Source organism: Zonotrichia albicollis, chromosome 2 (genome assembly GCF_047830755.1).
Source record: "Zonotrichia albicollis isolate bZonAlb1 chromosome 2, bZonAlb1.hap1, whole genome shotgun sequence".
NCBI classification, from domain to species: domain Eukaryota; kingdom Metazoa; phylum Chordata; class Aves; order Passeriformes; family Passerellidae; genus Zonotrichia; species Zonotrichia albicollis.
The window spans coordinates 83,264,090-83,278,064 of record NC_133820.1 but is presented as its reverse complement, the minus strand read 5'-3'; the positions used below and the strand labels follow the sequence as shown (position 1 = coordinate 83,278,064).

At 35.4% G+C, this 13,975-nt stretch overlaps 1 long non-coding RNA gene across 10 annotated transcripts in view; it reads right to left on the bottom strand.

Annotated features, from left to right (window-relative positions):
- LOC113460040 (uncharacterized) overlaps positions 1-13,975 on the bottom strand; it is a 241,893-nt gene that overhangs the window by 177,458 nt on the left and 50,460 nt on the right. For 3 of the 10 annotated variants that reach the window (XR_012579074.1, XR_012579073.1, XR_012579072.1), the window contains exon 2: positions 2,895-3,166. The exons of the other annotated variants lie outside the window; for them this stretch is intronic. This is a non-coding gene — a long non-coding RNA (uncharacterized LOC113460040). The remainder of the gene's footprint in view (positions 1-2,894; positions 3,167-13,975) is intronic. 10 annotated transcript variants of the gene reach the window in all.

Sequence of the window (13,975 nt, the reverse complement as noted above, 5' to 3'; positions counted from 1 at the left end):
GAGCTCTACTTATGTAAATGGATCCAAACAGTATCACACTAAAATTTTAATGAAGGAAAATTTGATTTGGAGGGGGACAGGGCAAGGATATTAGTGAATCCAATGGGGTTGGAATGAGAGCAGAGTTTTATGCTTCCCATTTCCTTCAAGTTTTTCTGAAATATGGCTACATGAAAGGGACTTTCTTTCCATCTCTTTTTTGGAAGTCAAAAATTATATTTCATTGTCAAAAACATTGCCAAGAATATTTCATTCATATAACAGGAGTATTCAATCTTGCAGTGTAGTAGCACTATAATTCATATGTAAAATCCCCCAAAATATCCCCCATAGTTTTTCTATATTTAATTATTTCCTGTGGATAATTTATTTCTGTTGATTAATCCTAATGATATGACCAGTCAATGGACATAAGGACACTGGTATATACTACCTCTGGGCCGTCTTTCCTGGTTCAATCAAGAATGAACATCTGTTAGTTCAAAAATGCAGGTGTGCCATAAATATTACCAAAGTTGGAAACAACCTTAAGAGAAGCAGAAGAGATATCCTCTGCTTTTGCTAACTTAATCCTCATAAATATATTAAATTCTAGAAATTTAATATCATGAGTTATTTCATACCAAAATCAGTGGCAATTCCGTAGATTTCCTTTAACTGTGGTGCTTTGTGTCTTAAATTAATGTGTTATGTATTCTGAAAAGCTAAAGATTCTGTTATCCCTATAAAAATTTCTTCAAAGCTAACAGATAAAAGTAGAGCTTTAAGACATGAAGAAACTAGAACTAAATTACTGATCCATATTCTAGACCAAAATGTAAATAAAATATGGTATAAAACTCCAATATAATCGGTGGGAAAAGATCATCATTACAAAACTTGTGAAGGAAAAACAAAACCAAATCATCCCTTCACTATTGAATCAGTTGTCCATAGAAACCTAAATTGTAAAAGTTTAAATAGTCCTGGAAGCTAGAGCCGTGTGGGATACTCATGTTCATTTAAGGCTAAGGGACAATGAATTTCATTAATTTGCATAAGGTGAGCCATCTGAAAATGAGATCACGATGCCACCCATTTGTAAAATATAACTCAGGTTTGACAGTACAAGAAAAGGCATCTTATGGGTAGTTTCCATTCACAGGGATTTTCCGGGCCTTCCTTTCTCCCTGTATCGCAGCAGCCCATCTGCTCACACATTGAGCTAGTTCATGTGGCAAAATCACCAGGGGAATGGGAACAGGGCCCCATCTTCTAACCATACAGCCAGTCTTTTACACAGATCTGAAGTGGGCAATGCAAATTACACCTCCCCACATTTAGTCCAAGTTATCAAGATTAGACCTCTGCAGGGTGTTTTTTTGTTTTGTGGGTAGGATTTTTTTGTTTGTTTCTTTTTTGGCCTTTTTTAGGTATTATTTCTTATGGGAGCACCTAATACACAGTAAAGGCAATGAATCAAAACATACAAGAGGATAAGGATCCTTCTTTCTGCACAAAAGTCAGTCATTTTGCTATTTGCCTGCAAATACTTGACTGCAGTTCCGGTTTACTTCCCTGTTTGATCCCCAGCCCTGTACAGATCTAAGCTGCAACCCATAAAGAAATGTACATACGCCCTTCTGAGCACATACGTGGGACTCTACTCCTGTGGAGAGGATGGGTGCAACAAACTGGGAGAGCATGAAATAGAAAGAAAAATATCCAAGCCTATAAATAGAAAAGTGGGACACTGAACAGGAGTACAGCAGCCAGCAGCCTGCAAGAATAGCAGGTAGATAAGATGATTTTTCCTTAAGGTAGTAATTAGGAGTGGAAAAGGCAGCTGTGAGAGAGAGCGACTCACAGCAATAATGCTTTTCTAGAGCACTGTCCATCAAGTCTTTCTTATCCCTGCTCTTTATAAAATTATTTATGAGTACTTTCTTACACGCATATACACAAAAGAAAAGCTGGTAGATTTCCATAACAAATGATTTAATCCTAAATTTGTGAGTAAATAATACCATACAATGTCATTAATTTCTATATTTTCCCAGAAGCTGTAAGGGGAGTTAGTAAGCCAAAAAATAATTGCTCAGGAAGTTGTTGTGATAGTTTTTTATCATGTTCTGTCAAATTACCTTGTTCTTCACTGCAAAAGTCTTATTTATGTATTCCAGGTCTTACACAAATAAAACATGACAGCTCTGCTGAGTTGTGCATTGGATTTTAGTGAAGGAGTGATTTTGGAAAAAATTAAAGTCAGTCAAAAAAATCTCGGGTTGTTTGATTATTTTCAAACTGATTTGGTTCCAAAACTCATAAAATGAAAGACTAATAATTATATTTTTATTAAATTATATACATATATATATATATATATATATATATATATATATATATATATATATGTAGATGTATGCAGATAGATAGATGTAGATACTTACACAGATGATATTGATGTTGGTATAGATATAGATATAGATATAGATATAGATACATAAAGTAACTGTACCTTCTTAATAAATTGGAAGATTGAAATACAAATACAGATGTCTCTAAAACAATATTTTCTCATAAAAATATAGTCAGACATGCTGACATTAATTTTGTACGAAAAAATTAAACCCCCCACAATATTTAAGGATGATGAATATCACTGCCTAGTAAAATCATTCATGTTTGATTAACATATCTATTAGTGATATTAGTTTACCACTGAATAATATTTTCAGTGGACAGTTTTATATATTATTATTTCAAAGATTACATTTCTTCTTATTGATCAAAGTATTGAATCTTCAATAGAAATAAATGGCAGCTAATCCAATTTACATAATTTGGAAAAAAAGGATTCTTAAATCTTACTTTTTCTCTTTTCTTTTTGAAAGAACAGGTTTTTCCATACTTACTTGTGACTGACGCACGTGCTCTTTTCTGGATTTTGTAACCTGTGCTTAGCTAACCAGCAGTGGGTCATGCATAAAAGCTGCCCAGTTAGGCAGTCTTCAGTTTGTGAGAGGGTTTTTTTCCTTACTAATCAAGCCTTCCTCTCTATTTCTCCAAGGCAGAAGTCTCTACATGAAATAGACAGTCTTCCTGAAGCAGATTCCTTGTGTTTCTGCAAGACCAATATTTGTTTCTGTTGTGATTGGTTTTCCTCCAAGAATTTCACCAGGATTTGCTGATTGAATAAAAATATTAAAACCGTATCAATACCATATTAAACATATTCACTATTGTAAAGTCTAAACAGTATACATATTATTTTCTCTTTGCATTCGTCTCTTGTTCAGGTATTTTATAAAATGTGTGTTAAAATTAAAAATGCACAATTTTTTCGTCTTATTTATTAGTTTTAGAATAATCTGCCAATGAATCTCTGCAAGGGTTGAGTATCTATTAATGGGAGTTGACAGACCTTAAATAGATCACAGAGAATTTTATACTAAGTTGACCAATTAAAACAGGAAGCTTTTCTTGAAGATTCATTTCTCTGTGTTTTATTATTTTTCAGTGCTTACTTGTTCATAGCTGATCGATGTTTCTGTGAGAAAAGTATAATGGGGCAGATCTGTTGAAGGCACTTTTATTACACAGGCAACACTGTGGGAATGATTATACAGTCATAAAAAAATGCCAAAATATCTTCCCCATGTCAAAAGACACTTTCTGCAAGTGCCAGTCAGAAGAACCTGTCATGACTTCAAGATCTGTTTCTTCAGTTGTCAGGGAGACGGCACAACACATCATAATGTGACAGTCCCCTTGGGGGGGCCAAAATGTGTTAAGGGATTTTACTCCCTAGGATAGCAAAACAGGCTGTTTTAAATGCTATTAAGGCCATAACTCTGACACAAGACCAATTTTCCCTGCCTCGACCAGAATTCTTGAGCAGAGCAGTCCAATCCAATCTATTGAAAAGGCCAGTTCAAGCAAAGAAAAAAATTCAAAAGACATTTTAGGTTTTGGCACCCAGTGCTGAAGACAGTTGGAGTCAAATGGCTTTTTAATTCCAAGTACCACTCGGTGCACTGTAAATTCTATATAGAAATAAAAATGGAATTAAACTTTTGGTAACTAAGAAGGTCATGCGGAAAGATTTGTCTTAAAATGTCATCTCAGAATCCCAAATAGCATGATGTCAGTAAAATTCAGGTGTATATATCACATCAAGTCCATAACACTTCCTTCAAATAGCTTGGGAAACCTCATTATAACTTTAACTTCTTCAGGTGATAAAGGTCATGTTGTAACTGGTATTCTCTACAGCTTTTTGAAACCTGCAAAATGTCTTGTGGAGAAAAACTGTGTTAAAATTGCTGATCTATCTTTTCTGTAAGATCATCAAGGATTTTAACACAGAAATACACAGAGTAAATTGAATAAAAGGGGAAAATAATCTGAAGTATAACAATACTGAATAAATGATATTAAAATGCAGTACTAAAAGAATCATTTAATAGAAACGCTATACTTGGCTGAAGTGTCCAAATAAATTAGTGTGCTTAGTTGAAATATATATTATGGTGATATTGCAAGATTCTCACCTGAAAGAGATTCTTAAATTTAAATAACACATTTTATTTTCTGATGAACTGATTGTTAATTTATAGCACTTTTTCTGCAGATTACTCTGGAGAGACAATTATCCTGAATCATTATTTCCTTATGTTACATTGCTTTTTTTGATTTATAATTCTTTTATATGCTGCATCTCATCATAGTTATAATGGACTTCCAGTCTAAGAAATAACAGGTTTGAGCATTAATTAACACATTGTCATTCCCATTTTGGTCTATTTTTCAATGTTACCTGCGGCTATACAGAGTTTTTCTCTTTCTCTGAACCCACACAGGGAGCCCAGAGTCGTGTCCGGGCCTGGGAGGGCCACAGGCACCGCACTTCTCCTGGCTGTGACTGTGCGGTACTGGTATAACTCCACCAAAAGTGCACACAGTTTTATTTTGCTCAACCCCAGGAGCTTTTTCCCTCTGGACCCAGAGGAACATTGGATGACTGTAACACCAAAGAAAAGGGTTAGAAATTGAAAAGGTTTTTTCTATTAGCGAATCTTCCTACTCTTACTTGGGTCTGTTTGTGTTGGCATTGTTTATTGAAGTCTGTTAAGAGTGAGGCCACCCTTCATATACTCTTGTATTATTGCAATTGAGTTAGCAACAACTACTTGATACATCTTCATTACACTGCTGAGATTCGAAGAAGGCAAAGTAAGCACTTTTTTTCCCCTAAAAGCATTTTTTGACTAACATTTGGATCTACATATATGTATTGAAGTCAGTGTAAGAACAGACTTCAAATTCAACAGGCAGTATGGGGTGAGATCAGGTACAGAAGTAGACACCTGCACCTGGGCATTTAAATTACCTGTAATGTAAAGATAAGACTGAACATAAATGCTCAGTGGTATTTGACATGCCTTAACATACATATATTGTTTGAACTTCATCTGACCTTACAGAAAGCATTATTGTTTCCAACACCTCGTGTTGCTTATTCCATATATATATGTATATATATGTATATATTTCCCACTGTTTGGGCAACAACTGAACCAAAACCAGGGTTTACATTGGATGTAACAGGAGCTTAGATATGCAGTTTACATGGAGACATCTACATGTAGATGTCACAAGGACTAGATAATTTCAGGAACGTCTAACATTTAACATGACAGTAATGTTTGCCTTACTTTAGAATTACATCAGCTGTGAATGATATAAATACATACATTAAACCTTCACAGTTTTCACTTACTCTTTTAATTCCTTCACCCATATTTATATTGGGTGAATATTTTTACCAAAACACATCTTTGAAAATAAAGGGTCCCAAGTTATCTCATAGATATTTAAATGTGAAAGTTTGTGATTAGCTCTAAACCTTGCCAGAAAGCAGAAGTCTGAAAAATGTGTGATTGTTCTAGCCTTCTGATGGATCTCTAGAAGCAGCAGGTAGGGTGTAAGTATTTTACAAGATCTACTGTCCCCTAAGGTCTAGTTTTTCAAACAGAGTGAAAGAAAATGCATTGGCTGATGTCACAAGTTTAAAAACACATATTGAGTAAGTAACCTTTTGGGAAGCCAAATCATCAAATTTGTAGACCCGGGCCTCACATACAGGCTTTGGCTAACTTAGAAATGTAATGGTAAATAGCGCAAGTTAATTTACATAAACTTGAACATCTTGTTCTGAAAATCCTGAAAGACTGCCACGGAACTTAAATTCCGCAAATTGCATATTTTATCTAGCATGTTTAAGTTTTGATTATGATGAAGATTTTGAGACAAAATGTTTGTAATGTGGCTACCTATATTTAGCATTGACAATTACAACCAAAAGGTGGCAGTACTGTATGCACTAAAGATTGGGTCTGAAAGATTATTACAGAATTACATAATACACTGGATTGGAAGGGACCCATGAGGATCATCAAGTATAACTTCTGACCCTGCACAAGACCATCCCCAAGAGTCACATCATGTGCCCAAGGGCATCATCCAAATGCTTCTTGACCTCTGTCAGCCTAGTGTTGTGACCACTTCACTGGGAAACCTGTTCCTGTGTTCAACAACCCTCTGGGTGAAGAACCTTTTTCTAACATTCAATCTAAACCTCCCCTGATGCCATTTCAGGCCATTCCCCAGAGTCCTGTCACTGGTCACCAGAGAGACGTGTCTGTCCCTCCTTTTTCCCTCGTGAGGAAGTTGTAGCTGCAATGAAGTCTCCTCTTAAGTCTACTCTTTTCCAGGCTGAAGAAGCCAAGTGACCTCAGCTGCTCCTCATACAGCTTGCCCCAGACCCGTCTCCATCTTTGTTGCCCTCCTTCAGACACTTTCTAATGACTTGATATCTTTCTTCTGTTGTGGTGCCCAAACCTGCACACAGCACCTGAGGTGAGGCCACCCCAGTGCAGAGCAGAGGGGACAATCCCTTCCCTTGCCTGGCTGGAGATGCTGTGCCTGCTGCCCCCCAGGACACAGCTGACCCTCCTGGCTGCTGACTCATGTTCAGATTGCCATTGACCAGAACCCTGAGGTTCCTTGTTGTGGCAATGATTTCCAGCCTCTCATTCCTTGGACAGTACATACAACCAGGGTTGCCCCAGCCCAGGTGCAGAATTCAGCACTTGCCCTTGTAGAACTTCATAGGGTTGGTGATTTCCCAGTTCTCTAATCGGTCAAGGTCTCTCTGCAGGGCCTCCCTGACTTTGAGGGAGTCAACAGCTCCTCCTAGTTTAGTATTGTCTTCCAATTTTACTTAGTACTCCCTTCCAGTCCTGTGTCCAAGTTATTTGTGAAGATGTTGAAGAGCACAGGACTGAGGATGGAGCCCTGCTGAACCCCACTGCTGACCGCTCATCAGTCTGATATTACCCCCATTCACTGTAACTATTTGGGCCCAACACGTGAGCCAGTTTCTCACCCATCACATAATGTGTTTATCCACCTGAATGTTGGACATTTTGTCCAGGAGGGTCCTCTGAGAGAGTATCAAATGCTTTACTGAAATCCAATTGCTGTTTGGAAGCCTTATATACATACTCCTAGGCGTACTGTGATTTAAATATATTTAAGTGTGTTTATACTGTCCTACTGCTGTTTGTGATTATGAATGAAGAACAAGAAGCAGAAATTCCATTTTTCTGTGTTTCTTTAGTGATTTTATACTTCCATTAAATCTTTTAAAGTCACAGACCAAAGGCAAAAATAGGATATATATACATATCCTGAGAAAGTGGAATAAATGGATAAAAGTTAAATAAAAATTTTCTTCAGAGAAGTGAAGTGAAACTTAGTGGCTGAAATACTCTGAATCTCAGAAGATTTATTAATTTTGAATGGGAAACATTGTCCTAAGAAAATTGTTTTGGCTTGGGGTAGCCACTCCATATTCTTGTTCTGTATTTAGAGAACATACATTTTATCTTTTGCAATAAAAGTGAAATATTAGTTTCTCGCAAGACTGTTGACCTAAAATAAATTAATAAAATTAACTACAGTTAATGCATATAACCATTCTGGATCAAAATTCAAGAATTGTGTTACATTGCCTTTTTACACAGAAAAAAAAAATCTATTTAAAGCTGCTAATTTCAAGACATAGAAGTGGTCAACATAATTTGTGAAACATTATCTTAAAATTAGTAACAAGCACTAAAAATGGACAGGTTGAACAGCACAGCTTCCTAATATTACAGAATAGAATTCATATAACATATCTCTTGGAGTTAAACATGTTTGTCTTACACAAATGTCTCTTAAAAAAATAAATAATAGTTGTTAAAATTTTTCAGTCTAATGAGAGATAAGTTACATTTTATCTTTCTCACTGTATGCTACAAGTGTTTTTACTCTTTCTCAGTGGGTATTTCACACTGCTAATTAATATCTCCCTAGCTGATCCCTGGGTCTTGGTAGCCTCACCGTTTATGCTGCATGAATGCAACTTTACTGCTTTGAAGTCAGTCAGCATTTTCCCTCTGAAATATGTTCTTGGTTCTGTGAACAGCCTACGAAGGCAGCTCCCATTGTGAAATTTAGAAGAGTTGTAGCTGGGACTTGGGCCCATCCAGCCTTCTGAACTATCGTGCACAGTTCCATCAGGCTCTCAACTCCAAACTCCCCCTGTGTTGTCATACTGCTCCTTTGAAGTGAGAGACACCGCTCTTACGGTCACCACTGTGGTGAGACAATCATATTATTTTAGATCCTGTGAAATAGGAAAGCCAACATGGTTTTGGAGCCACAGAGGACTCCAGGACACTCAAGGCCAAGTGCTGTAAGTGCAGCCCAGCTGCTCAAGAAGGGGTTAAGCTTGGGCAGTCTGACCACAATCCCCAGTCAGTGTGTACAGGCTGGCCTCCAGGTCAATGATCATGTCCAAGTGGAAGATAAATTTAGAAAATACTCAGAAAAACAATGGTGCTTTTAACTCCTCTTTTCCCCCTCCACAAAGGCAGAATATTTTTCTATGACATTTTTTAAATCAGTCAAGTTGTGATGGATGCACTCAACATCATATTAAAAACCTTTTCTTGCTAATACCTCTGATACTGATCCTTTAAGCCAACCAAATCATTCATTTGTGACACAAGTGAAAATATATGGGAAACAATGAGCAATGTCAAGTACTCTGTACAGAACTCCAGAGGACAATTAGTAAAGGTTAATGATTTAGGAGACCCAGAATCAAAGAAGAGAGGTTCAAACCAAGTTACCTGCTAAGAATATAATTATGTCTAAGCTAGAAATCCAATATTTCTCACCACATCAGTAAAAATAAGGCTGACAGACACTGACCTTCTATGTTCTCAAAGAAAGATTGATTATTTTTAAGAGGAAAAAAAAAGACTTTCCTTATGTTCCTTCTTCTGGTTATAAGATATCAGAAAAGCAGAAAGCAACTTCAGTTCTCCCACATCTCTGCAAGTAGAGACAGAAAGAGGAGAGCTGTTTGAAGTACTTTTTTTGGCTTTCCTTGATTTAAAGTTTTGAGTAGCATAGGAGGATACTGAAAGTTTCTAATGGCTTCTAAAGAACAGGTGGAATTTAACCTGACCTACTATAGGAGAGAACTCCCAGGAAAAAGGAACTGAGGGAAGAAAAAAACCCACAGGTGAAGCCAAGAGAGCAGACACGAAAGATGGATTCACAAAAGCTAATTTTATACTATACAGAATGACTTAATAGAACTGTCTCTGTAGGACTTGCTGAGAGTCAGATGCAGTACAAAAAAAATCTAAAATTATTCTCTTGTTCTGAATTATCTAGTGGACTTTCCTATCTTTTGCAAAGGACTAGAGAAGTTAGTGCTTTTGGGCTAAATTTACAATTTGGGTGAAATTAAGTTTGATAATCAGAACAGAAAGAAAAAAATGTACTTAAAGGTCAGCAATTAAACCTGAAATAAAAAGAATTTCTTGTTCCTAAAAGAAAAAAAAACAAAAAAAAACACCACCACCACCACCACAAACAACAACAACAACAAAAACCACAGAAAATTAATTTCTAGAATTTTAAAGAATCCCAGATTGATGAGAATTCCTGAGCCTATTATTTGCTCAGAATACATTCTTTTTCCCTCTTAAAAATCTGAAAAGACATAATGAAGTAACGAAGTAATAAATGGAGTAATAATTTTAAAATTTTTGAAAATATTTGTTCTATATTGCTTGTGGCATTTATGCCTCCTGCCACTGTAGTACTCTTATCAGCATTTCTCTGAGACTTCAGGGGAAGTCACTTATGCTAATACTATGAATTTTCTTCTAAGAGGAAAATACTATTTCAGAAACAGATGCAGAATGAATACAGAAATTGAGTTTCTAGAATAAATCTATATCTGGTCTTGATATAACCTTCACTACAGATCACATAAACTTCTCAGAGCTTCCTGAGTTATACAGTTATGAGACATGCATCAGGTCAGTGGCACTTCTTTCTTCTTTTAACTCAATGCTTTAAAACTGATTGATACCTGTCAAGTAGAGGCAGCAGAGGAGTAGGTTTACTTAGCCTATGAATCTCTCTCTGTGCAATCACAAGTATGGTCATATATTTGAATTTTTATGTATGTATTTGTACACACATATATATATTTAGTATTCTGCTTTGATGAATTTCATTGTCTCCTCCTCAGTATTTGTGTTATTAATTTTAAAATGCAGTATAGAAGGAACACACAGAGACACCCTGTTTTTCATTCTCCCTTTAAACCACCCACATAAATGAACAAACAACTCTTCCCACTGAACACTCCCTCCTAGCACCTGGGAATGTTAGGAAACTGTTACCTTCCTTCTGCTTTTGTTGGTAGAGAGCTTAAAAAAAGACCTCCAGATTTCAGTGTTGACATATTTGGCTGAGAAAATAATTGTTACGAAATGGAAAAGTAGCAAAAATCAAGCAAATAATGGATGCAAATTTGCTTAATAGTTTTGATTGAAAATTTTCTAGAAACCATACTGAATGTTTAAATGAACTTATTAATTCATTGGTCTTTTTAACCTAGTAAATTCGTAGTAATTTTTTTAATTATTATTCACTGCTTAAGAAAACCTTAAAATAGCAAGTGTGTTATTAGAAAAAAATTAAAATATAAAAAGGACAAAAGAAATAAACACCAATCCTTTCACTGAATTGTAAACCTGGAAAATTCTGGATGTCTATTTTCATTCCAGACTTTTTAAATAGGGTTCCTATTTTATTAATATTGAGTTTTAAAACAATTCTCTAAAGAAAAAAAAATATATTTTAAATGTTATATACAGATTTCAAAGTAAAAACCTGTAGTCTGTGAACTTACAAAAAAATATGAATTGGAACATTTCATCTTAATTAGAACAGTTAGAATCAATTAAAACATAGGTGAAACTATTTAGGAGAAATCCTGCTACAGGATATGGCTAATTTTGACCCTTCCCTGTTTATGGTAGTATAATTCAAATGGCACTCTGTCTTGATAATTTTCACTAGAACATCTTTGTTCATTTGAAAAGTAGATTCTCTGCCATTAGCCTCTGGTGTTTTTTTGTTTCCTGGGTTTAGATATCTCAGTGCTTGTCATTCTGGCTATTCCAATTCCCTGATGATTTTAATTCCCTTTTATTTTATTCATACACACTGATTTCAAGAGGATGCACATACCCAGAGCACAGATACTCCTCCTTTTGCAGTAGTGCACTTCAGCCTTCCCTTCAGAGCCCTAACTGTAACACAGAAACACAGAAACATAGAAAACTTCTACCATGAAAAATAAGCAAGTGAGAGACAACAACTAATCATGCAGTCAGGTCCACTGAAGCTTATTGCAAATTGAGAATCCACAAATATTTACCAAAAGGTGAAGAATGAAATATGAAACCCCAAGTGAGGAGGCAAGCACAAAGAATGAATCAGAATATTCACAAGATTTTTTTTATTATATAAATTTTGTCTATTTATTAAAGGATTAATTTTTGTCTTCATGCTGCATTGGCTTTAATCAACTAATCTGTAACTCACAAAAAACCAGACTGCAGTCTAGGGCTGACAAGCCAATATACAAGATATGGCATTGAACTTCAACTACCATTCCAAGCAGTAAAATGAACAGTTGGACTGTGTGTATTTGACTAATGTCCTGGGTTATTAGTGATGTAGAAACAAGGGGATAACAAATGGTTTTATCATATTTTTCATTGTTTTCAGTTTGGAGATTGAAAAAAATTATCCCGCAAGATATGAGGGGCAGCTAAGGGAGAAAAGAGAAGAGAAAATTAGATGCATCCTAAGCCCTTACTCTTGCAGTCTGAATTAAAGGCTTTTTAACAGCTATTGCCTTGAAAGTATGGGGCCATTCAATGATACACCCTTGGCTACACCAGTCATATAAGACTTTGCCAGCTCCATTCCTTTCAAAAACACTTTTTCAAAACTGACAATTTTTTCCATTAGTGATTTAGGGAACTCTAAAAAAAAATTATATTTCCTGACTTATTTTCTGCTTCCAATAGACCTAATTTTAACCACTTGGAAGTAGAATCTTCTGACGTAAATGGTCAGGTACAACTTTCAAGGACTTTGATAACATCTGTTTTTTCTACAGTATCAGATCTAAATGGCACTTTTCTGACAGAAATTAAGTTACTTCTCAGTGTTCTGTCTCAGGGTATTATGGAAAGGAAAAAGCATGTGTTAACTATTAAGGATTATCAATATACACTATATTACGGAGTGGAAGATATGAGGGGCAACTGGAGACAGATTAAAGAGAATCAGAAACAAATCAAAACTACATATTCACAGCTTCCTGCTGTGATAATAATGAAAGAGGATGAATTTCATCCAAACCCCCTGAAAATTTCAAGCCATGAAACAGATAAAAAGCTAATATATATTGAGGATAAGTCATTTATGTTTTATTACTTTTAACATTTTTTAAAGATTCAAAACTAGTAGATGTTGTAGCAGAAGTGAATTAGATGAGGAAGTAGGGATTTAAATGAAGAAAAACCAATATCTTTACAAATAATGGTCAAAAGATAATGAAAAAAGAACAGGAATACAAACAGAGGGAAGGAGATATTTGTGATTCAGCATCTTTAGAATGAGCTGCATTTATAGAAGATACACTGTTTTCTTCATAACTTGATACTGAAATTTTTTAAGATGTTAACATGGTTGCAAATGTATTTGTGACAGGGGCAATAATTCCATCTATGAAACCTAGAAAGAATCTGAGTAGGAATAATAAGACTGCCTGAAGCATTTGCATTTTTTGACAGAGAAAGGAAAAATCTTATTTTCAGAACTTGAGAATCCCTTTTTATTCCTCTCCATCTTCTTAGATGCCTCTTCTTCCTGATAAGATTGCCATGAAGTTGGCTAAGCAGAGTCTTCAGTTTCAATTATGCACACAACCTTGAAGATGTTAGAAGAGATTTTATCACCTGCAAAGATGGGCATCAATTATGTATGTGCGAGCCAGATTTTCTAGGAAGTTAGAATGACAGAATGTGATGGAAAATACTGTGAATATTTTCTCATCCTCTCTCCACTGAGAGTTTTCTAAAAAGTATAATTTCATCATTGGTTTTGATCACTGATTTGGCTGTGGCACTGGTAAAAACAAATGTTATTTATATGCTTCAGGGAAAAAAAAAAAAATTAGCTTCTGAATGTATTGCTTATATTATAACCAAAATGAATCCATGCCATTATTTCACTTAGATTTCACAACAGTGCAACAGAGGTAACGGAATTACTTGCACATAGCAGGAAAAAACTAAAGAGAAAAACAGGCACCTCTTTTAAAACCTTTTCCTAAGATTAAGAGGTCTGAATTAGATTTTTCAAAAGCAAGATGAAATAAGGTTTTAATTAACAGATTAGAGTACTTAGTTAGGCCTCCCTCATTGTTTTAAGATAAATTTCATCAGCCCTAGACCATAAGACTTCCTTTAGAAGTGCACTAACATTACATAGTGAA